This window comes from Rhinatrema bivittatum, chromosome 2, assembly GCF_901001135.1.
Source record: "Rhinatrema bivittatum chromosome 2, aRhiBiv1.1, whole genome shotgun sequence".
NCBI lineage: Eukaryota > Metazoa > Chordata > Amphibia > Gymnophiona > Rhinatrematidae > Rhinatrema > Rhinatrema bivittatum.
The window spans coordinates 760572163-760595261 of record NC_042616.1 but is presented as its reverse complement, the minus strand read 5'-3'; the positions used below and the strand labels follow the sequence as shown (position 1 = coordinate 760595261).

The 23099-nt window shown below is 51.2% G+C and overlaps 1 long non-coding RNA gene across 1 annotated transcript; it reads left to right on the top strand.

The window, feature by feature from the left end:
- Nucleotides 1-6416: 6416 nt before the first annotated feature.
- LOC115086281 lies at nucleotides 6417-15644 on the top strand. Its single transcript, XR_003855205.1, has 2 exons — nucleotides 6417-6623; nucleotides 15481-15644. It is a non-coding gene; the product is annotated as an uncharacterized LOC115086281 (long non-coding RNA).
- The last annotated feature ends 7455 nt before the right edge of the window (nucleotides 15645-23099 follow it).

Here is a 23099-nt window from a genome sequence, read left to right as displayed (position 1 = left end):
CTGAAGAGGGCCTGGGAAGAGGAGCCCCCATCCTCCTCTGGAACTGGGAACCCGAGGCTTTCCTCACCGATACCGGTGCCGGGCACCGAGCCTCCAAGTACCCCCATGGACGCTCTGGTGAAGCCTAGCCTGCCTCCTACCCCAGGCACCATGCCATCCACGTCAGTCTTTTGGGAGGAATTGGTCCAGATGGTCCAACAGGCAGTGCTGAATGCCCTTCGAGGCTTCCAGTCGCCACTGGCACCAGTTCCCATGCTGCCGCCAGAACCAATGCCTTCGATGTTGGCTCCACTCCTCGAGTGCTTAGACACCCTCATTGGTGTCCTGTCATCGATACCCGTTCCATTGGGTTCTTTGCCATCGAGCGGCAATCTCTGTCCCGGTCCCGATACCGATTCTTTGGAAGGATTTGGGCCCTTACCCTTCTCCTCTATTGCCAGAGCCAGTGCTAGGACCATCAGGTTTCCCAGTGCATCAGCGCCCATCACTGGCACCAGTACATTCAGTGCCGGTGCCGCTTGCTTCGATACCGGTACTGCCTATATTGGTGCCTCATCGTCCATCAGTGCTGCCTTCCCACCCTCTTGGATTTGGGCTTCTTCCTCCATCTGGAGGTCCGGTGGGAGAAGAGGAGCCTCCCTATGATCCATGGGATGATGCTTCCTCTCAACACTCCTCACAAGCTTCGGAGGAGCTTCTTTCCGAGCCTTCACCCCCGGAGAAAAGGTGCCACTCCCCTCCGGAAGACCTCTCTTTTGCAGGCTTCGTTAAAGAGATGTCTGAGACTATCCCATTCCAGCTGGAAACAGAGGAGGACTCTAGGCACAAAATGTAGGAAGTCCTACAATTTGTGGACGCTCTAAAGGAAGTAGTGGCAATCCCTGTGCACGAGGTTCTTTTAGACCTCTTGCATCGCCTCTGGGAACACCCAGGAACCCAAGAAGACTGATGCCACATACCTGGTACAACAAGCCCCAGGATTTCAAAAGAGCCAATTACCCCACCAATCTGTAGTGGTAGAATCAGCTCAAAAGAAAGCCAAAAGGTCCTGCCCTCACTCCTCTGCTCCACCTGGAAAGGAGCAAAAGGTGTTGGGTGCCTTAGGCCGCAGGGTATTTCAGGGGTCAATGTTAATGGCTCATATAGCAGCCTACCAACTTTACATGACCCAATACAACAGGAATCTCAGGAATTCTCAGAGACCCTGCCACAACAATTCCAGGAAGGCTTGACCTCCATCCTACAAAAAGGATTAGAGGCTGGAAAACATGAGGTCAGAGCAGCCTATGATGCTTTTGAAACTGCATCTAGAGCAGTGGTTCTCAACCCTGTCCTGGGGACCCCACCAGCCAGTCGGGTTTTCATGATATCCACAATGAATATGCATGAGAGAAAATTTGCATACACTGCCTCCATAACATGCAAATTTTCTCTCATGCATATTCATTGCGGATATCATGAAAACCCGACTGGCTGGTGGGGTCCCCAGGACAGGGTTGAGAACCACTGATCTAGAGTGTCAGTAGCTGGAATTAGTGCCAGGCACTGGGCTTGGCTCAAAGCCTCTGACCTACGCCCTGAGGTGCAGGACAAATTGGCTGATCTCCCCTGCCACAGGAGACATCTTGTTTGGGGATAAGATCCAAGATGCAGTGGCGCAGCTCAAAGGTCATCATGAAACCCTGCGCTAACTGTCCACTGCCACCTCGGATGCCCCCACCGCAGGCCGAAAGGGTCTACAAAGGGACACCAGGAAACAAATTTACAGGCCACAGAGGTACTACCCTCCTGCATATTATGCTCGGGCAGCCTGACCCTCTCATAGGGGCCAACCTCGTCAACATAGAACTCCTAGAAAGCAGCCAGTCCCCTAGGCTGGACCTGCAGCTGGTTTTTGACTCCTATCCAGAGAGCAGCAGTCACCCTCCCTTGTACACCCCACACAGTTTACCAGTGGGAGGCCGCCTTTGCCATTTCACCAACAATTGGAACTCAATCACCACCGATCGCTGGATTCTGTCCATCATAACCCACAGTTATCATCTCAACTTCCTCTCTGTGCCCCCAGACTCTCCGCCCGTCCCAGCGTGGTGTCTAAACAATCACACAGTACTCCTCGAGGCAGAATTCTCCACCATCCTGCAGTCCAGAGCCATAGAACCGGTTCCCAGGGCACAGCGGGAGATAGGGTTCTACTCCCGGTACTTTCTAATCCCGAAAAAGACCGGCCTACATCCTATCATGGATCTCCGAGCCTTAAACAGATTCCTCAGCAAGGAGTGATTCAGAATGGTTTCCTTGGGCACCATGCTTCCACTTCTACAACAAGGAGATTGGCTCTGGACCTTCAAGATGCTTACCCCCACATAGCGATCTTTCCTCCGCATCGCAAATACCTGCGATTCGTAGTAGGACACAGACACTTCCAGTAAAGAGTACTACCATTCAGCCTCGCTTCAGCACCCCGAGTGTTCACAAAGTGTCTCGCCATCGTGGTAGCACAGTTGTGACGCAAAGGCGTCCATGTCTACCCATATCTGGACGATCGACTCCTCAGAAGCCATTCCAGGGAAGGAGCGCTCCACTCCATCTAACCATGCAGCTGCTCCAGTCGTTGGGGTTTTTGATAAATTACCCCAAATCCCATCTAACTCTGTCCCACCAGCTTTCATCGGAGCAGACATAAACACCACCATGGCCAAGGCATTCCTCCCCAGAGAACGCACAACCACACTATCCAACCTGGGCAGCTCGATCCGCCATTGTTGGACAGCCTCTGCTCATCTGCTCCTCACGTTACTGGGACATATGGCATCAACAGTCCATGTCACCCCGATGGCTCGCCTCACCATGAGGATGACACAGTGGACCCTGAGATCTCAGTGGTCCCAAGCCAATAAAAAAACTCTCAGTGGTCATCCAGGTAGCCAGCCAGCTTCGACAATCCCTCATTTGGTGGACACGGAGTCTAATCTACGCAAGAGACTATCCTTCCAACCACCAGAACCTCAAATAACGTTGACCACGGATGTCTCCAGCCTGGGCTGGGGAGCCCATGTCAACGGTCTTCAAACACAAGAAGTGTGGACCAAAGCCGAGGCGGATCACCAGATCAATTTCCTAGAACTTCGTGCGATACGGTATGCCCTCTTCTCATTCCAGGACTGCCTGTCCAACAAGGTCATCCTGATTCAGACAGACAACTAGGTAGCCATGTGGTATCTAAACAAACAGGGGGGCATGGGCTCTTACCTGCTCTGCTAGGTGGCAGTGTAGATCTGGGCCTGGGCTCTGTCGCATTCCATGCTACAGCAAGCCACCTACCTGGCAGGCACAAAGAATGTGATGGCAGCCGGACTTTCCATCCCCACGAGTGGTCCCTGAATCCCTCTGTCGCGAACAAAATCTTCCATCAGTGGGGTCAACAAGACATCGACCTCTTTGCGTCCTTTCAAAACCGCAACGTGGACCGATTCTGCTCTCTGCACAGCAGTCGCAAGACACCAACTATGGATGCCTTCACCCACTCATGGAGTACAGGTCTGCTGTATGCGTACTCTCCTATTTCGCTCATCAGCAAGACTCTCGTGAAGTTATGTCAGGACCAGGCTCAATGATCTTCATAGCCCCATATTGGCCGTGCCAAGTCTGCTTCCCCATTCTTCGCAACCTCTCTGTCCAGCAGCATATTTGCCTGGGCACTGCACCAAATCTCATAATGCAGGACAAGGGTAAATTGCGCCATCCGAACCTCCAGTCTCTGTCTCTGGCAGCCTGGATGTTGAAAGGTTGATATTATAATCCCTTGACCTTTCTACTGATGTCTCCCAGGTCCTCATAGCTTCACGAAAGTCTTCTACTCGGAAGTCTTACTGGTCAAAGTGGAAGAGATTTTCCTCGTGGTGCATGCAAAAAGGTCCAGATCCCTTCTCCTGCCCTACGGCGAGGCTCCTGGACTACCTGTGGCACCTCTAAGAGTCTGGTCTCCAGACTTCCTCCATCCAGGTGGAGTGCCATAGCCACTTACCATAGGGGGATAGGGGATGCCCGAATTTCGGCGCTACCTCTTGTAGGACGCGTTATGAGAGGCTTACTACAGCTGAAGCCTCCACTACGTCCCCCAGTTGCGGACTGGGATCTCAATGTTGTGCTAGCTCGGCTCATGCGATCTCCGATTGAGCCCTTTCATTCCTGCGAGTTGCGACATCTCACTTGGAAAGTTATTTTCCTAGTGGTGATAACATCTGCTTGCAGAGTCAGTGAGCTACAGGCCCTGGTAACCTACCCGCCTTATACAAGATTTCTCCATGATCGGGTAGTACTCCGCACTCACCCTAAATTCTTGCCAAAGGTAGTGATTGATTTCCACTTGAATCAGTCCATAGTACTGCCCACCTTTTTTACGAGGCCTCGCTCTTACCCAGGTGAGCAGGCTCTGCACACCTTGGACTGTAAACTTGCACTCGCCTTTTATTTAGACCGATCCGCAGCCCACAGGCAGTCTACCCAACTCTTTGTCTGCTTTGACAAGAATAGACTCAGAGTTGCGGTGCCCAAGGAGACCCTGTCTACTTGGTTGGCGGACTGTATTGCTTTCTGCTACCAGCAAGCAGGCCTTCCGCTAGAGGGATGTGTGAAAGCGCATTCAGTCATGGCCATGGCAATGCCAGTATCACACATCTGTTCAGTACCCATTGCCAATAGCTGCAGGGCTGCAACTTGGAGCTCTCTCCACACTTTCGCAGCCCATTACTGTCTGGACAAGACTGGTAGGCAAGACAGCATTTTTGGCCAGTCTGACATGCAAAATTTGTTTCCAGTGTAGGAACCCAACTCTTCCTACCTAGTGCCCACTGTGAATTTCAGGCTGCCCTTCGTTGCCAACATCACCCCTGTTGTGCCTGTTGCACATTTTTGGGTGTTGGTTGGCCCCCTATGTTCTCAGGCAGCCTGTAGCTTGCTCTTCATCCATCTGTGAGGACTAACATCCTGCTTGTCCTGGGAGAAAGTAGAGTTGCTTACCTGTAACAGGTGTTCTCCCAGGACAGAAGGATGTTAGTCCTCACGAAACCCGCCTGCCACCCAGCAGAGTTGGGTTCGACTAAGGTTTGTTATTTTATTTTTCGCTCATCTGCTTTAAAGTGAGACTGAAGGTATAACAGAAGCATAAGAGCTCAGTAATGCCAAAATAGTATTACTCAAGAGAAGACACTTGTATATAAGGTATAGAGCAGAGTAATAACAAAATGTCACATAACAGAACTTAGCAACCTGAGCAATCAACCTATTGACATATTGAGCATCCTCTCCCACCCCCCTCCTCCCTCCCACCCCTACTGGAGATTTACAAGTGCAATGTACTGCATACCGGTTTGACAATAAAAACAGATTTCAAACAAACAAAAAAAAAATGAGACTGAAGGGGGATCCCATGTGGCCACAGGGTTGGTGGCATGCTGGGCATGCTCAGTGTGCCAGTCAAAGTTCTAGAAACTTTGTTATTGCCAATAAAACTTTAATTAAAAAAAAAAGTGTTCTGTGATAGGGCTCCATCTGATGATGTCACCCATCTGTGAGGACTAACATCCTGCTTTCCTGGGAGAACACCTGTTTCAGGTAAGCAACTCTGCTTTCCCCAGATTCTCCTCACTTGTGAGAAGGACCCATTCCCATTACTATCCCTGTGAAAGGAAAGACCCCACTAGTACCACGCTGTGGGGAGAGGGCATTCTCAAACTCTGGGCTATGGACTGACTCCCCCAGATTCCAATCTCGGTCTCCTTTTCCTTATGAAGCTGAGTAACATCTGGGCATAAAGGTTTTATTAAACCCATGACCCCTCATACAGGGAAGTGTCAAACCACCTAACATACTCCTACCTACAGTGAGCTTACTTATGGGCAAGATCTGTTGAGATTACTGATCTTACACGATTGGTACACCAGGTCTGTTGAAGCCACTGTAGCCAAAACAGTTAAGGGCAACTCTGCCAATAAGGGACAAATCTGGTGTGCCCCTTACAGTATATTATTATATATTTAGTAAATTACAGGTTCTCAGCACTAGTATGTGTATTGGTTTGGTGTTTATTATGCTTTGTCTCATTTTCACATTTAACATTTTGGAGTTTAAATCAAAAGTTATATACAATAATGTATATTATTCTAGGCTTCTTGGGACAAACCCTTTTAGTAACTCAAGCTGCATAAGTATGTTCCCTGACCATGTACCACAATATGGTTTTGTCTCCACTAGCACCACCAGAATTATCTGCTAGTATTTGTTGGGGTAGGCACTGAAGAGGCCACCCTGCCCAAACAAGAACATTTTTAGAGTGGTTCAAAAATTTGAAAAGCACTGTTTTGATGTGAGCGGCAGTCCCTCAGTCTCTCTGTCTGTCCATTTGTCACAGGAGCTGTCAATGGCAATTCTACTGCACTTCCCACGTTTGCAGAAGTTTCCAGTGAGCTATGATGATGTTATGCACTGAGAATGGAAGACCAAGATCTCAGTGTGCTCTGCATGGTATTCAGCGATTCTCTGATGCTGTGTGTCAAGCTTTAGCAAGGAGAGGCTGCTGCAAGGGCTCGTGCTCCCTCAGCCAAGCCACCGTGGACCCAAAGGTATAGAGCAGAGTAATAACAAAATGTCACATAACAGAACTTAGTAACCTGAGCAATCAAAAAGTCTGACATCTCAAAGTCAGAATGTATGCGTTCCATGATGTTAATGCTAGGGGTTGAGCTTGAAAGATATATAGAAACAGAGAATATGATGGCAAATAAGAACCATATGGCCTAGCTAGTCTACCTATTTTCATTCTTTGCACAGTACTATGGCTTTCTCCTCACTTTCTCACAACTGGAGATTCTCTGTACTTATTCCATGCATTCTTGAATTCCATTTCCCTTTATTTCCATCACATCCACCAGGAGACTGTTCTTTTTATCCACTACCCTGCCCAGGAAGAAATATTTTCTGATGTTGTTCCTGAGTCTGCTCCTTGGAGCCTTATGTCATGACCTCTTGTTCTAGAGCATTTTTTCTTATGAAAAGGTTTGCTTCCTGTGAGTTATTTATAACTTTGGAGTATTTACATTTCTCTGTCCTATCCCCTCTGTGTTTCCTGTCTTTTAGGGTATACATATTAAGGTCCTTAAGTCTCATTTCATAGGATGTAGACCCGGCACCTTTTTGGTAGACTTTCTCCAAAACTCCTCCACTTTTTGTATTCTTTTGGAGGTATGGTATCCAGAACTAGACACAATATTCTAGATAAGTTTGCATCAATGACCTACTATTACTGATTTCTTTTTTTCTACTGGCTATGCATCTCTCTATGCACCCTAATATCCCTCTAGTTCTGGCCACCACCTTATTACACTGTTTCACTATTTTGAGACTGGCTATGCATCTCTCTAAGCACCCTAACACCCTTCTAGTTCTGGCCACCATCTTTCACTATTTTGAGGTCATTAGACATGATCATGAAGTCTCTTTCCAGAGTTGTGCACATTGGCATCTTATCTGCCACTGTGTACTGTAACCTAAACGTATGATTCTACACTTTTTTGCACAGAATTTTAACTGCCAAGCATTTGCCTATTCCAAGTTTTCTTAGGTCACATCTCATTCTGTCTACTCCCTTAGGATTGTCCACTCTGTTCCAGATCTTAGAGTGATCTGCTAAAAAAGCTAACTTTCCTTTCTAACCTCTTCACAATATTGCTCACAGAGTTATTGAATCAAACTAGTCCCAGGCTGCTCAGATTATTTTAGGGATGTGCATCCTCAAAATTTTTGTTTTGTTTTGTTTGTTTGTTTTGGGGGTTTGTTTGATTTTTTTCATTTTTTTCAGTTTGTTTAATGTTTGATTTTTTTGTTTGGTTCATTTACCAAAATGAAAAAAACATTAAACAAGCAAAAAAACCAATAATCCATTTATAAAAAAGGGCCTCCAGCACTTCTGGCTGAGCCTTCTTGAGCCAAAAAACTACTGCGTCCAGTGCCAAGGCCTAGGTCCAGGCTAGGACGTTTAGTTGCTCCTGCCTTTAGTTGCTCCCAGCACTTGAAATATGATTCCATTCACCTGGAAGATGGCACCAAAGTGACATCACTTTGGTGCCTTCCACCAGTGCAGCCAGCACCATTTTGATGTATGGCTGTCTAGAGACCCAGCCCAGGTCTAGGCCTCCATGCTGGATCTGACCCAAGCCTAGGCTTCAGCATCGAGCCTGGCCCAGGCCTAGGCCTCAGCACTGAGCTCGGGGACTAGGTCTCGGCACCAACCCCAGTCCTCGGTGGCGGGCTCAGGTCTCTGCACTGGGCCTAGGCCTTGGTGCCAGGTCCAGTTGAGGCCCAGACCTTGGTGCAAGGCCCAGCTCAGGCCATGTCTTGTTGTAGGATCCCAGACAGGGCCTAGGCCTTGGTACAGGTCACAGCCAGAGCCTACACCTTAGCGCATGACCCCAGCCCATACCTAAGCCTAGGCCTCAGTACCAGGCCCAGCCAGGGCCTGGGCCTAGGTGCTGGGACTCTGCCCTGGAATAGGCCTAGGCTTTGGTACCAGGACCCAGCCTAGGGCAAGGCCTTAATGTCAGTCCCGTCCAAGACCTATGTTTTGGCACTGGGCCCAGCCTGCCTCTAGGCACCAGCATCAGGCCTGGCCTGGTACTAAGCCATGACACTGGGACTAGGTAGTTTTTTGGCTGGGAAGGCCAAATGCTGGACCATTTTTTTAAAAATGCAGACTTTTCTAATTTTTTTTCAAACTTTAACATTTTCATATAAATCTAATTCAGGTTCTTATGGCCTGGATTGGCCACTGTTGGAAACAGGATGCTGGGCTTGATGGACCCTTGGTCTGACCCAGTGTTGCGGTCCCGACCGCCCCTCTCCTGATAGGGCTCAGGCCCGCCTACCTCCGCTCCGGTGGTCGCCGGATTCCGCCCGGTCCAGGTCCCGGTGGGCTCTCTGTCCGCGCGCTTCCCATGTGGTGGATGCCATTATAGCCCTGTTCCTCTCCGGCCTCGCATGCGCATGAGGACGCCCTTCTTGTGCGCCCAGCTCCCGGAAGCCCGGCTCCGCCCTCTCGGCTGACGTCACACTCGGCTTCCGATATAACCGGCGTTCAGACTTTCCCTAAACGCCTTGCAACGAGGTTCCCAGCTATCTAGTTGCTTCCAGTTGCGTTCCTGTTGTCTTCCTGGTACCTGCCTTGACTCCGGTTTGCTTCTGACTCCGCTACAGCTCGCTGCCTGCCTTGACTCCGGTCTGCTTCTGACTCCGCTCCAGCCCGCAGCCTGCTCATCCCCGGTTTGCTTCTGACGTCGCCGCAGCCTGCGGCCTGCCCTGTCTCTACTCTACCTTGCTGCAGCCTGCCGCCAACCGTACCCGGGTTACCACGAACTCTTATCCCTGTCTGCCTGCGCTGGTTCCAGCGTACCTTCTGGGCCAGTCCCCTGACCTGGTCTTTCTCTGACTCTCTCTGGCAACACGTGAACCATCTCTGCTGCTGATAGGCCTCCTGCCTTCCCTCCGCCTCAGCCTTTCTGGACTTTCATAGCAGCGCCTAAGTCCCAAGGGCCCGGGCCCCTACGGGCTCCTCCCGGGGGGGTCCCAGGCTCCGGGTGAAGCCTTGCCAGATTGTGTCTCCGCCTCCCGGCCTGCCCTATCATCTTCAGTAGGCCGGCTCAAGGGTCCACCATCTACTCTCGCAGCGTCAAGCCACAACAGTTTGCAAGGCCATGGACTCGGTGGAGGCCCCAAGCCTACAGGCCATCCCGGGGATGGCACAACGCGTCCAACAGCAACGGCACTGCATCGATACTCTTGCTGCCACCGTGGAACAGCTGGTCAGTCGTCTGGAGGCCGCTCCACCGGACCCGCCTCCAGCTCCACCTCTTGCTTCAGTGCCCAGTTCTGCTTCGGTAACTCAGTTGCCCGTACCGACCCGCTATGCCGGGGATATCAAGACATGCCGAGGCTTCTTGAATCAGTGCTATGTGCGCTTTACCCTCCTGCCTGCACAATTCCCCTCGGACGCAGTCAAAGTGGCGTACATATTTTCCCTACTTGATGGCAAGGCACTCGACTGGGCTTCTCCCATGTGGGAGCGTCAGGATCCCTTGTTACAGAATCTTCAAGAGTTTGTTCTCAACTTCCATCTCGCTTTCGACAATCCTGCACACCAAACCACGGCTGCCTCTGAACTTTTGCACCTCAGGCAAGAAACACGCTCTGTGGTGGATTATACTATAGACTTTCGCACCTTAGCCATGGAAGTTGGCTGGCGGGATGATTGCCTTAGGGGGATCTTCCTGGAAGGGCTAGCCAGTCACATCAAGGATGAGCTAGCGGGCCGAGATCTCCCGGAAGACCTTAATGACTTAATTGACATTGCCGGCAGGGTGGATCGCCGCCTACAGCAGCGAGATAAGGAGACCCGCTCCTATTGTAGGACTCCACCGCTGCCCTCAAGTGCCGCCAGAATCTCAGCACCCAAGGGACCACCCGCTTCTGCCAGTCTCGGAGAGCCTATGCAGTTGGGCAGATCTCCACTAACCCCTGAAGAAAGGAAGAGATGCCACACGCAGGGCCTTTGCCTCTACTGTGGAGGCAAGGGGCATTTCCTCGCCAACTGCTCGGAGCGTCCGGGAAACGACCGCGCCTAGGTTACACTGAGGAGCTACTCCTAGGCTTTGCAGGCTCAGCTCCTCAATGCACCATACCAGTGACTCTCAGATACCCCGGTGGGGAACTCCAGACCCGAGCCTTCATTGACTCTGGGGCCGAGGGTAATTTCATCGTAGCTGACCTGGTAGAACAGCTATCGCTCCCCACACAACCTAAGGTTCCCCCACTGTGTATCTCCTCCATCCGAGGTACACTGCTCCCTGGGACCATTACCTGCTGCACGGCCCCTCTGACTCTCCAGACCGGGCTGTTCCACTCGGAAGGCATCTCCCTGCTGGTCCTGGAATGGGCAGTGCATCCCCTGGTTCTTGGACTTCCGTGGTTGCAACGTCATTCCCCAGTAATCCAATGGGACACCCTCCAGCTGACCCAGTGGAGTCCCTTCTGCTTTACACACTGTCTACAGGTCCCGCGTCCTCCGAAGCCTCTACAGCTGTGCTCTTCGCTTCTCTTACCAGAGCCATATCAAGCTTTCGCCGACGTTTTCTCCAAGGAAATGGCAGAGATTCTCCCTCAACACCGGCCTTTCAATTGCCCGATAGATCTGCTACCGGGTACCACACCTCCGCGAGGCCGGGTGTATCCTTTGTCCCTGCCAGAGACTGCTGCCATGTCTCAGTATGTTACTGAGAACCTTGCCAAGGGCTTCATTCGCCCCTCTCGTTCTCCCGCTGGAGCCGGCTTCTTCTTTGTGGCTAAGAAGGACGGCTCACTCCGTCCCTGTATAGACTATCGAGGCTTGAATGCCATCACCAAGCGGGATCGTTATCCCCTTCCACTGATCCCTGAACTTTTGGATCGCCTTCAGGGATCACAAGTATTCACGAAACTAGACCTTCGGGGGGCCTACAACCTCGTCCGTATTCGTCCTGGAGATGAATGGAAGACGGCCTTTAATACCAGGGACGGGCATTACGAGTACTTAGTAATGCCCTTTGGACTCTGCAACGCCCCGGCCGTCTTCCAGAACCTCATGAACGAGGTCTTACGTGAAATGTTGCACTCTCACGTCATTGTATACTTGGATGACGTGCTTATCTTCTCAAGGGACCTGGAATCTCACCGCCAACACGTCACACAAGTCCTGCAGGCGCTCCGGGACAACCGCCTCTATGCCAAGCTGGAGAAATGCGTCTTCGAGGCGGAGTCCTTGCCCTTTCTGGGGTACATCATTTCCTCCACTGGCTTCCGGATGGACCCCGAGAAGGTCTTGGCCATAACTAAATGGCCTCAACCCCGGGGTCTCAAGGCTCTCCAAAGATTCCTGAGGTTCGCTAATTTCTATAGACATTTTATTCCACGATATTTGCATCGGGTCGCTCCCCTTACTGCCATGACCCGCAAGGGAGCCGACGCCAAGAACTGGTCCGACGTGCAGTTGAGGCATTCTCAGACTTGAAGGAGGCATTCCTGGCTGACACCTGCCTTCACCATCCGGACCCAGCAAGACCCTTCATCGTCGAGGTCGACGCCTCCAGTATGGCCGTGGGGGCGGTCCTCAGCCAACACTCCGTTTCTGGACAGTTGCTACCCTGCTCGTACTTCTCCAAAAAATTCTCCCCAGCTGAAGCGAATTACTCCATTGGCGACAAAGAACTTTTAGCGATCAAACTCGCCTTCGAGGAATGGAGACAGTGGCTCGAGGGAGCAAGACACCCAACCACTGTATACACTGACCACAAGAACTTGGAGTTTTTATCCCAGGCCCAACGATTAAACCCCCGTCAAGCCCGATGGTCCATGTTCTTCAGCCGCTTTGACTTTACTCTACAATACCGCCCTGCAGCCAAGAACCTTCGGGCCGATGCCCTCTCGCGGACCTCCATGTCTGAAGATGACCTTGAGCCTCCGCAGTACATTCTGGACCCTAGCAAGTTCCGCCTATCCGCCCTGATGGTCCTCTCCCAGGATAGGACCGTAGTTCCCCGGCGAGACCGTCTAAAGACCCTGGCTGGGCCCATGACTCTCTCACTGGAGGCCACGCCGGGCGAGAAAGGACATTGGAACTCCTCAACCGGTTCTACTGGTGGCCCAACATCCGACAGGTCGTCCGCACCTACGTGAGTTCATGTCCCACTTGTGCTCAACAAAAGCCCAGTCCTGGGCCTCCGTGTGGTCTTCTGCAACCTCTGCCGGTTCCCACAGAACCCTGGACCCACCTCGCTACAGACTTTATGGTCGACCTGCCATGGTCACACAGTCAGACGGTCATCTGGGTCACCATCGACCGTTTTTCCAAAATGGTGCACTTTGTCCCATTGCCCAAGCTACCATCTGCACCTGAACCGGCTCTCCTTTTTGCCCAGCATATATTTCGAATCCATGGGCTTCCGCAGGACATTGTTTCTGACCGCGGGCCACAGTTCACCGCACGCTACTGGAGGGCTCTCTGCAAATGCTTCAAGGTGCAGCTCAGCTTCTCCACCGCTTTCCACCCGCAGAGCAATGGGCAGTCCGAAAGGATGAACCGCTCCCTGAAGACCTACCTAAGAGCCTTCATCAATGAAAGGCAGGACAACTGGTCGGAGCTTCTGCCCTGGGCCGAGTTTGCCTACAACAATCAGTTTCATGCCGCCACCGGACTCTCACCCTTCCAGCTGGTATATGGGAAGCAACTTAAACCTCCGCTTCCCATTCCTACGCCTAGTGTCTCCCAGGCCGCCCAAATGATGGCTCAGCAATTGCAGACTCTTTGGCAAAAGACCCAAGACAAGTTGGCTCTCTCAGCCTCCTCCGCCAAGCGAACAGCTGATCGCCACCGACGCCCGGCTCCCACTTATCAACCAGGAGACCGGGTTTGGCTCAGTACGAAGAACGTTCATCTCCGGCTTCCCTCGAGGAGGTTTGCACCCCGGTTCTGCGGTCCCTTCCGGATTGCTGAAAGAGTGGGCCTCGTCTCTTACCGGTTGAGATTGCCATCCTCGCTCCGGATCCACAACGTCTTCCATATCTCTCTGCTGAAACCCTTGGTTCTTTCCCGCTACCACCGCAAACCTCCGGACCCATCTCCTACTCCCATCGCTGATGATCCTACTTACCAAGTACGCGAGGTCCTAGATGTACAATTCTGCAACCGAAGATGGGAGTATCTCCTCGCCTGGGAAGGTTGCGGTGATGAGGACAACACTTGGGAACCCAGCCGTAACATCCTGGACAAATCCTTTCTTCAGCAGTTTCACCTTGACCACCCAGAAAAACCCGGTCCTCTAAAGAGGGGCCGTAAAGGTGGGGGTACTGTTGCGGTCCTGACCGCCCCTCTCCTGATAGGGCTCAGGCCCGCCTACCTCTGCTCCGGTGGTCGCCGGATTCCGCCCGGTCCAGGTCCCGGTGGGCTCTGTGTCCGCGCGCTTCCCACGTGGAGGACGCCATTACGGCCCTGTTCCTCTCCGGCCTCGCACGCGCGTGAGGACGCCCTTCTTGTGCGCCCAGCTCCCGGAAGCCCAGCTCCGCCCTCTTGGCTGACGTCACGCTCGGCTTCCGATATAACATGCGTTCAAACTTTCCCTAAACGCCTTGCAACGAGGTTCCCAGCTATCTAGCTGCTTCCAGTTGCGTTCCTGTTGTCTTCCTGGTACCTGCCTTGACTCCGGTTTGCTTCTGACTCCGCTACAGCTCGCTGCCTGCCTTGACTCCGGTCTGCTTCTGACTCCGCTACAGCTCGCTGCCTGCCTTGACTCCGGTCTGCTTCTGATTCCGCTACAGCTCGCTGCCCGCCTCGACTTCGGTTTGCCTCTGACTCTGCTCCAGCCCGCAGCCTGCTCATCCCCGGTTTGCTTCTGACGTCGCCGCAGCCTGCGGCCTGCCCTGTCTCCACTCTACCTCGCTGCAGCCTGCCGCCAACCCTACCCGGGTTACCACGAACTCTTATCCCTGTCTGCCTGCGCTGGTTCCAGCGTACCTTCTGGGCCAGTCCCCTGACCCGGTCCTTCTCTGACTCTCTCTGGCAACACGTGAACCATCTCTGCTGCTGATAGGCCTTCTGCCTTCCCTCCGCCTCAGCCTTTCTGGACTTTCATAGCAGCGCCTAAGTCCCAAGGGCCCGGGCCCCTACAGGCTCCTCCCAGGGGGGTCCCAGGCTCCGGGTGAAGCCTTGCCAGACTGTGTCTCCGCCTCCTGGCCTGCCCTATCATCTTCAGTAGGCCAGCTCAAGTGTCCACCATCTACTCTCGCAGCGTCAAGCCGCAACACCCAGTATGGCATTTTCTTATGTTCTTAATTGTATTCAAAGGCGTACATCAAAGGGAGCATAGGCAGACCAGTGCACATTTGAAGGAAGGCAACATCAAATTTACCCAAAAGCATCCTTCACCCTGTAGTTGGCAAAACCTCACTCACAATGCCCCTTCTCCAGTTGCAATATATGCTCCACACTTTGTCTAAACGCTCTGATTTTCCACATATCCAAAAGTGATTTGCTCCATTGTTGCACAGAGTTCTTCTACTGGCAGGGAGAATCTCCAGTGTATCACAATAGTTAATCTTGCTGCATGCAGCAACTACCCAACCAGCTGTTTAATATTCTTGGTAAAATCCAAATCACTCCAAATCCCCAACAAACAAAGTTTGTGTTGTCTAATCAATATGTTTTTGTATAATCAATTGTATCTCTTGTTGTACCATAAACCAGAATGATTGATCTACCCCACATATATATGAAAATATGTCTCCACACCTCTGCACCCTCTCCAACAAATATTACTAGCACCCTCAATGGTAGCAAAAATAGTAGGGCAACTGTATATACTGTGAAGTAATTTAAATAACAATTCTCTTTTTTTGTTACAGACAGATTTCTGAGATCGAGACCCAAATATCTCGCCAGTCCTCTTCATCAAATTCCTCATAAAGATCTCTGTTCCATTTTTCAATGACCTTCTTATTTGTTTCTTTTTCATTAATAATGTTCATTAAATTATAAATTCAGGAAATAAACTTAGTTAGTGGAGGTGGCTAAGATATAATTTTTTCGAACCAATTCCTGCCTCTTAAAGTTCCCTTTACCTAAGTAATTTAGTGGTATCCTTACATAACTACAAATAAACATAATGTGTATATGTGTCTAAATGATATTTCTGACACAAATTCATGAAAGTAGCCAGGGCTCTACCCTCCTACATTTGTCCTATGAAATTTAAAACTGCTGCCCTCCAAGCGAGTGTTACGGTCTGAGAGGTAGATCCTTAGTCCGAGGTAAAGTTGGCGCTACCTGAGAGAGAAGACCCTCACAGATCCCTACCGTCGGAAGGCAAGGCTGTACTGAAGCGAGGGCCGGCTGGAGTTTCACCAGTACCAGCCCCATTCCCCCCAGGTTGAGCCCTTGAGTATGTGGGGCCGGCTGGACTTAGGTGGACCTCCGTGAGGGCAAGAGAAAAGTCAAAATACAGTCTGAGGTCGAAAACCTGAGAGAGGTCGGAGGCCGGTCCAGACGTTGGTGCCAGGAGAATGGTCAGAAGCCGGTCCAGGGGTCGAAGCCAGAAGAATGGTCGGAAGCCGGTCCAGGGGTCAAAGCCAGAAGAATCGTCCAAGGAGGAAGGAAGCGGAAGCAGCAAGGACAGGAGCAGGTCCGAGAAGGGCAGGCAGTGGAACACAGGAAACAGGAACAGGAACTGAGGAACAACACGGAACCAGGAGTCAAGAAACCAAGGCAAAGTCTGAGGGGCAGACCTTGCTTTAAATAGCAATCCGGAAGAAGGCGTCCCCAGGGAGGGGCTGCGACAATTTCCTGTCGTGGCCCCTTTAAATCCAGTGCTTCAGCCGCGTGTGCAGCTCTAGGAAGGCCCGGCAGGGGAGGAGTCAGCACACAGGAGGACGACAGACGTGGTCAAGTTTCAGCAGCGGCAACTGCTGCGGAGAGCGTCAAGGACGGCTGCCTACTTCTGCAGGCACTTCGGGAGCAACCCGATGGCGTGGGTATGTGGCTGGGCCCAGTCGTGACCTGCCACAGCCGGTGGCCAAAACAGTACCCCCTCCTTTAGGCCTCCCCCTAGAAGGCTTGGGTTTTCCGGGTGATCAGTGTGAAATCTTTTGATAAGATACTTATCCAGGATGTTCTTAGCAGGCTCCTATATCACTGTGTTGCCCTCTGAGGGCGGAAGGTCCACAATGAAGTCCGTGCAGATGTGTGTCCAATGCTTAGTGGAGATTGGGAGAGGTTGTAATAGCCCCCAGGTTTTCCTGGCTGGAATCTTGTGCCGAGTGTTATGGTTAAGCGATGTTTGGGTGGATTCTTGGGTAATGTGGCAGATGACCATGCCCACGGGGAGGAGCCCCGTGAGCCACCACAGTACTGGGCTAAACGCAGATGCACAAACACAGAGTTTAGTTTTTTATTAAACAGTTTGTAGTGTACCACCAGAAGTGGCAGTAGCAGTCTAAGAACCCTCGGCAAAGGGGACCCTTCTCACCCCGTTGGTATAGGGGAATTCCGGTGCAGGTTTCCCAGCAAGAGCACTGAGGATGAGATATACTGAGGGTTAGATTACTCACTAGATGGTTGCTGTTGGTATGTGATTCCACCAGGTTGAAGGAGTTAGATAGCGGCACCGAGGCAGGGAGAGCAGGCCCTCAAGGAGCGAGTACTTGTAAGGCATCTGAAATAAAGCAGAGAGCCCCCTAGGAGTGGGTACCCAGGTTAGCAATACCCCGAAGGGCAGAGAGAGAGCTTCCAGTGGCAGCACGGAAGCGGCAGAGTAGCTTAGAACCAGCCGAAACCAATCCTTTGCTAACTCCATGAGCTAGCAACTTAGTACAGGCTATAAACCCGGATGGCGTGATGTCAGTAGAGGGGAATGCCCCCGAGGTTCGCGCCATTGCTGGAATAAAGACGTGGGTGGTGGGCGCATGCACACCCTAGTAGGCCCTTGGGAGGAGCATGGCAGGAGGCAGCACCATAGCTGTTCCGGGGAAGCTGGAGAGGTTGGCTAGTAGACGCGGCGGCAGCCATTTTCCCTAGGGATGCGGGAGGAGCCGTGAACAAGGTGAGGCAAACGGGGCGAATCCATCTAGATCTGACGGATGCAACATTACCCCCCTTCAAAGGGCGTCCTCTGGACTTCCTACCTGGTCTTGGTTTCTGAGGATGCATCTTGTGGAAATCTTGTAGCATCTCTTTATCCAGTATATTAGCCAAAGGTGTCCATGAGTTATCTTCAGGTCCATAACTCTCCCATGACAGGAGGTATTCCCATACTCTGCCTCCTTTTCTTACGTCAAGGACAGCATCTACCTTGTACTCGATGTCTTCTTCTGCATCTGTTGGTGTAGTTTCAGGTGTCTTGTTAGAGAACTCACTAAGGATCAATGGCTTCAATAGTGGGATGTGGAATGCATTATGAATCTTCAATGTAGGTGGTAGCTTCAGACTATAGGTGAGATTGCCTAGTCGTTGGAGAATAGGAAATGGTCCAACAAAGCGTAGAGCAAAGCGAGCTGATGGTAATTTAAGTCTTAAGTGCTTAGTGGATAGCCAGACTTTGTCACCAGGCTGGAAATCAGGAGCCTTGCATTGGTGAGCATTGAATTCTTTCTTAGCTCAAAGTCCTGCTTTAAGAAGCATCTCTTTGGTCTGAGTCCAGAGTTGTTGAATATCTTCGGCAGTAGACTGAGCTGCCGGGGATGACATGGACAGTGGAAGTGACAGTGGTGGCAATGGTAGTGGTCTGTAAACCACTTTGAATGGTATTGATCCAGTGGATGTTGCTGGATGACAGTTGATGGCGAATTCAGCCCAGGGCAACAGTTCTGCCCAATCATTCTGGCGATTGTTCACGTAGGCACGAAAGAACTGCTTGAGTGTCCTGTTCATCCTCTCTGGTTGACCGTTGGATTGAGGATGGTATGCTGAGGTGAAGTCGAGAGAAATGTCATACATGCACAGTGCCTTCCAGAATTTAGCTGTGTATTGGACTCCTCGATCGGAGACTATGTGTTTAGGCATGCCGTGTAGGCGGAAGATGTGTGTGATGAAGAGCTGGGCTAGCTCCATAGCTGTAGGAAAACCAGGGAGGGCCACAAAGTGAGCCATCTTTGAGAACCAACCTACAGTTACCCAAATCGTGTTGTTTCCTCCTGAGAGTGGTAAGTCCACCACAAAGTCTATAGCAATGTGTGTCCATGGCTCGTCTGGTACTGATAAGGGTTGGAATAGACCCCAAGGATGACCGGGTGGTGTATTCTGACTAGCACAATTAGCACAGGAAGCAACGTAGGAGAATGTGTCTTCCTTCATGGTGGGCCACCAGTAAAACTTTTGCAGTTTAGAGTTCTGCATTGACCAGGGTGTCCAGCTAGTTTGGAGTCGTGAGCCCATGCTAACAGCTTTTTTCTGAGGTTCTTGAGTACGATGGTTTTACCTGCAGGTACTGAGTGAGTAGCTGCCAGAATAAATCTTCTCGGGTCAATGATGTGTTGTGGTTCCTTCTGGATATCCTCGGAGAGGAATGAGCGAGATAAGGCATCAGCTCTGATGTTTTTATCTCCAGGGCGGTATTTCAGCACAAAGTTGAAAAACAGAGACCATCTCGCTTGCCTATGGTTTAGATGCTGTGCGTGGCGGAGGAATTCCAAATTCTTATGGTTTGTAAAGACTGTGACTTGATGTTGCGCTCCTTTGAGCCAAGGGCGCCACTCTTCAAATGCCATCTTTATCGCCAGGAGCCCTTTATCTCCTATTCCGTAATTTTTCTCTGCTGGAGAGAAGCAACGAGAGAATAATGAGCATGGGTGTAAGGCCTTGGAATCACCGGCTTGGCTTAGCACGGCCCCTATGCCAATGTCTGAGGCATTGACCTCAACGATGAAGGGCTTAGTGGGATCCGGGTGTCAAGAAGGCATCTTTTAGTTTCTGGAATGCAGATATAGCCTCTGTAGACCAATTAGCAACATTGGCACCTTTCTTCGTCATTGCTGTAAGCGGAACAGTGAGCGAGGAGTAGTTCTTGATGAAAGACCTATAATAGTTCGTGAACCCTAAGAAACGTCTGAGAGCCTTCAGACCCATGGATTGAGCTCAATTCTTTATGCTCTCCAGTTTCTGTGGATCCATTTGGAACCCATGGTTGGAAACAATATTGTTGTGTCCGTCACTGTCCGACGTCTCTGCGCCGCCCACCTTACCTCGTTGGCGACTCCCTTCGGGGTTGATGGAAGGCTAGCTGCTGCGGCATCTCCAGGCAGTCCTCCTCCGGCGTTCCCGGACCGGCACGACGCTGCAAGCCGCCATGTTGACCAGATGCCTAAGAGCACGCGCGGCTTGACTGATGTACCAGCGTTGGCATGAACCTCAGGAGCGTCCCCCTGAGATGACGTCACCAGCTCCAGATATTTAATAGAGATGTGAATCGTGTGATCGATCGTCTTAACGATCGATTTCGGCTGGGAGGGGGAGGGAATCGGATCGTCGCAGTTTGGGTTTTTTAAATATCGTGTAAATCGTGTAAATCGTGTAAATCGAAAACCGGCACACTAAAACATCCCTAAAACCCACCCCGACCCTTTAAAATAAATCCCCCCACCCTCCCGAACCCCCCAAAATGCCTTAAATTACCTGGGGTCCAGTGGGGGGGGGGGAGGGCGGGAAAACCGGCACACTAAAACAACCCTAAAACCCACCCCGACCCTTTAAAATAAATCCCCCAACCTCCCGAACCCCCCCAAAATGCCTTAAATTACCTGGGGTCCAGAGGAAGGGTCCCGGTGTGATCTTTTACTCTCGGACCTCGCCGGCGCTACCTTTGACCTGTCATATGACAGGTCAAAGTAGCGCCGGCGTCATTTTGTTTTTTTTTCCCCCCGATGTCAGGAGCGTAGGAGATCACTCCCGGACCCCCGCTGGACCCCCAGGGACTTTTGGCCAGCTTGGGGGGGCCTCCTGACCCCCACAAGACTTGCCAAAAGTCCAGCGGGGGTCCGGAACGACCTCCTGCAGTCGAATCATTTTCCGTATGGAAAAACGATTCGCGGTAGGAGATCGCTCCCGGCCCCCCGCTGGACCCCCAGGGACTTTTGGCCAGCTTGGGGGGGGCCTCCTGACCCCCACAAGACTTGCCAAAAGTCCAGCGGGGGTCCGGAACGACCTCCTGCAGTCGATTCGTGTTGCCGTACGGCCGGCGCCATTTTGCGCAAAATGGCGCCGGCCATTCGGCAACACGATTCGACTGCAGGAGGTCGTTCCGGACCCCCGCTGGACTTTTGGCAAGTCTTGTGGGGGTCAGGAGGCCCCCCCAAGCTGGCCAAAAGTCCCTGGGGGTCCAGCGGGGGTCCGGGAGCGATCTCCTACGCTCCTGACGTCAGGGGACAAAAAAACAAAATGGCGCCGGCCTGTCATAAGACAGGTCAAAGGTAGCGCCGGCGCCATTTTGTTTCTACGACGCACGGAGGTCCGAGGTCCGAGAGTAAAAGATCACACCGGGACCCTTCCTCTGGACCCCAGGTAATTTAAGGCATTTTGGGGGGGTTCGGGAGGGTGGGGGATTTATTTTAAAGGGTCGGGGTGGGTTTTAGGGTTGTTTTAGTGTGCCGGTTTTCCCGCCCTCCCCCTTCCCCTCCCCCTTCCCCCGATTTACGATTTTTTGACGATAAATCGGGGGAATTGTTATTGTATCGCGGCTCTAACGATTTTTGACGATTTAAAATATATCGGACGATATTTTAAATCGTCAAAAAACGATTCACATCCCTAATATTTAAGGTCTCAGTTTTTGCTAAGAAGACGAGTTAGCAAGGGTTCGCTTCCTCCTGGTCGCTGCGGATGGGATTCACTCTCTGCAAACCCAGCTACTCTGCCTCCTCGGACTTCACTAGAGGTACCCGCTCCTCAGGGCCCTCGCTCTCTCTTTTTCTTTTCAGGTCGCAGACCGGGACAGGTACTCGCTCCTCGAGGGCCCACGTCTCGGACTTGGTCCTGAATACCACTTCTGCTAAGAAGTCATCGCTGCTTACAACATTGTTAGTTTCCATCTATCTCTCAGAGCTTTCCCTGGGTTCAGGTACTCGCTCCACGAGGGCCTATGCATACCATCTCTTGGGCTGCCTCAAGAGACTATTGTGTGAGTGTTACCATCAAGGACTTGTTCCAGAGCTCTGCATATACTGCCTACTCACTTTCTTAGTTTCTCTACAGCTCAGCCACCTGGGGGTCGCTGTTCCAGTACCTGAGGAACTACAGCCCAGCCGGGCGCTTCCAGCTCACTACTGCCACCTCTGGTGGTTTACTATATTGTCTAATAAAAGAACTAGTGTGTGTCTGTCTCCTACACTAACCTGACCAGTGGTCCCTCTCGGAATTTCCCCTGAGGGTGTGTTCACCTGCCATTGGTCCAAGGATCCGCCCACAACTATTCTAAATAACTAAAGATTGCTAAATACCAGCTTTTTACAACAGAGCTTTCTGACAAATATAGCCTAGGAAAGGCACTGATTCTTTGTGAAATTCGCACTTAGACAACTTAGCATATAGATGATTCTCACTGAGTCTTTGCAGCACTCTTTTGACATCCTCCAGATGAGTGGTCATGTCTTGAGAGAATATCAAGATGTCATCTAAGTAAATGATGACACATTTGTAGAGGAGACCTCTGAAAATGTCGTTCATTAAATTTTGAAAGACAGCCGGGGCGTTGCACAGGCCAAAGGGCATCACTAAATATTCAAAGTGCCATTGTCGACACTCTTCGAATGCAAGTTTAATGGCTAGGAGCTCCTTGTCATCGATGGATGACAAGGAGCTCCTAGCCGGAGAGAATTTCCTTGAAAAATAAGAGCAGAGGTGAGAAGTTCCTGATGCGTTGTTTTGGCTAAGGACAGCTCCTACTCCTTCAGCGGAGGCATCTACCTCCACTGTAATCAGGCATCTAGGATCAGGATGCCGGAGGCAACATCTCCGTAAGAAGGACTTCTTGAGAGCCCGGAAGGCTTCTTCTGCCTCCAAAGGCCAGGCTTTGATATTCGCCCCCTTACGAGTTAAAGCAGTGAGGGGTGCAGCCAGTTTAGAAAAGTTCTGGATAAAACTACGATAGTAGTTATCAAAATCGAGGAAGTGCTGGAGCCATGGAGGTTGGGGCCATTCTTGGATACATTTCAACTTGGAGGGGTCCATTTGAAAGCCCAGATTAGAGATAATGTACCCCAGAAAGGGTAGGGATTCTTTTTCAAAAATGCACTTTTTAATCTTGGCATAGAGTCGATTCAATCTTAAACATTGCAGAATCTGGATGACATGTTGTCAATGCGTCTGTAGGTCCCGGGAAAAAATCAGGATGTCGTCTAAGTAGACTACTACGCATACAAAAAGCAGATCTCGAAATATTTCGTTAATAAAATGCTGGAAGACGGCAGGAGCGTTGGTCAGACCGAACGGCATAATGAGATATTCATAATGACCGTCTCTGGTATTAAAAGCTGTCTTC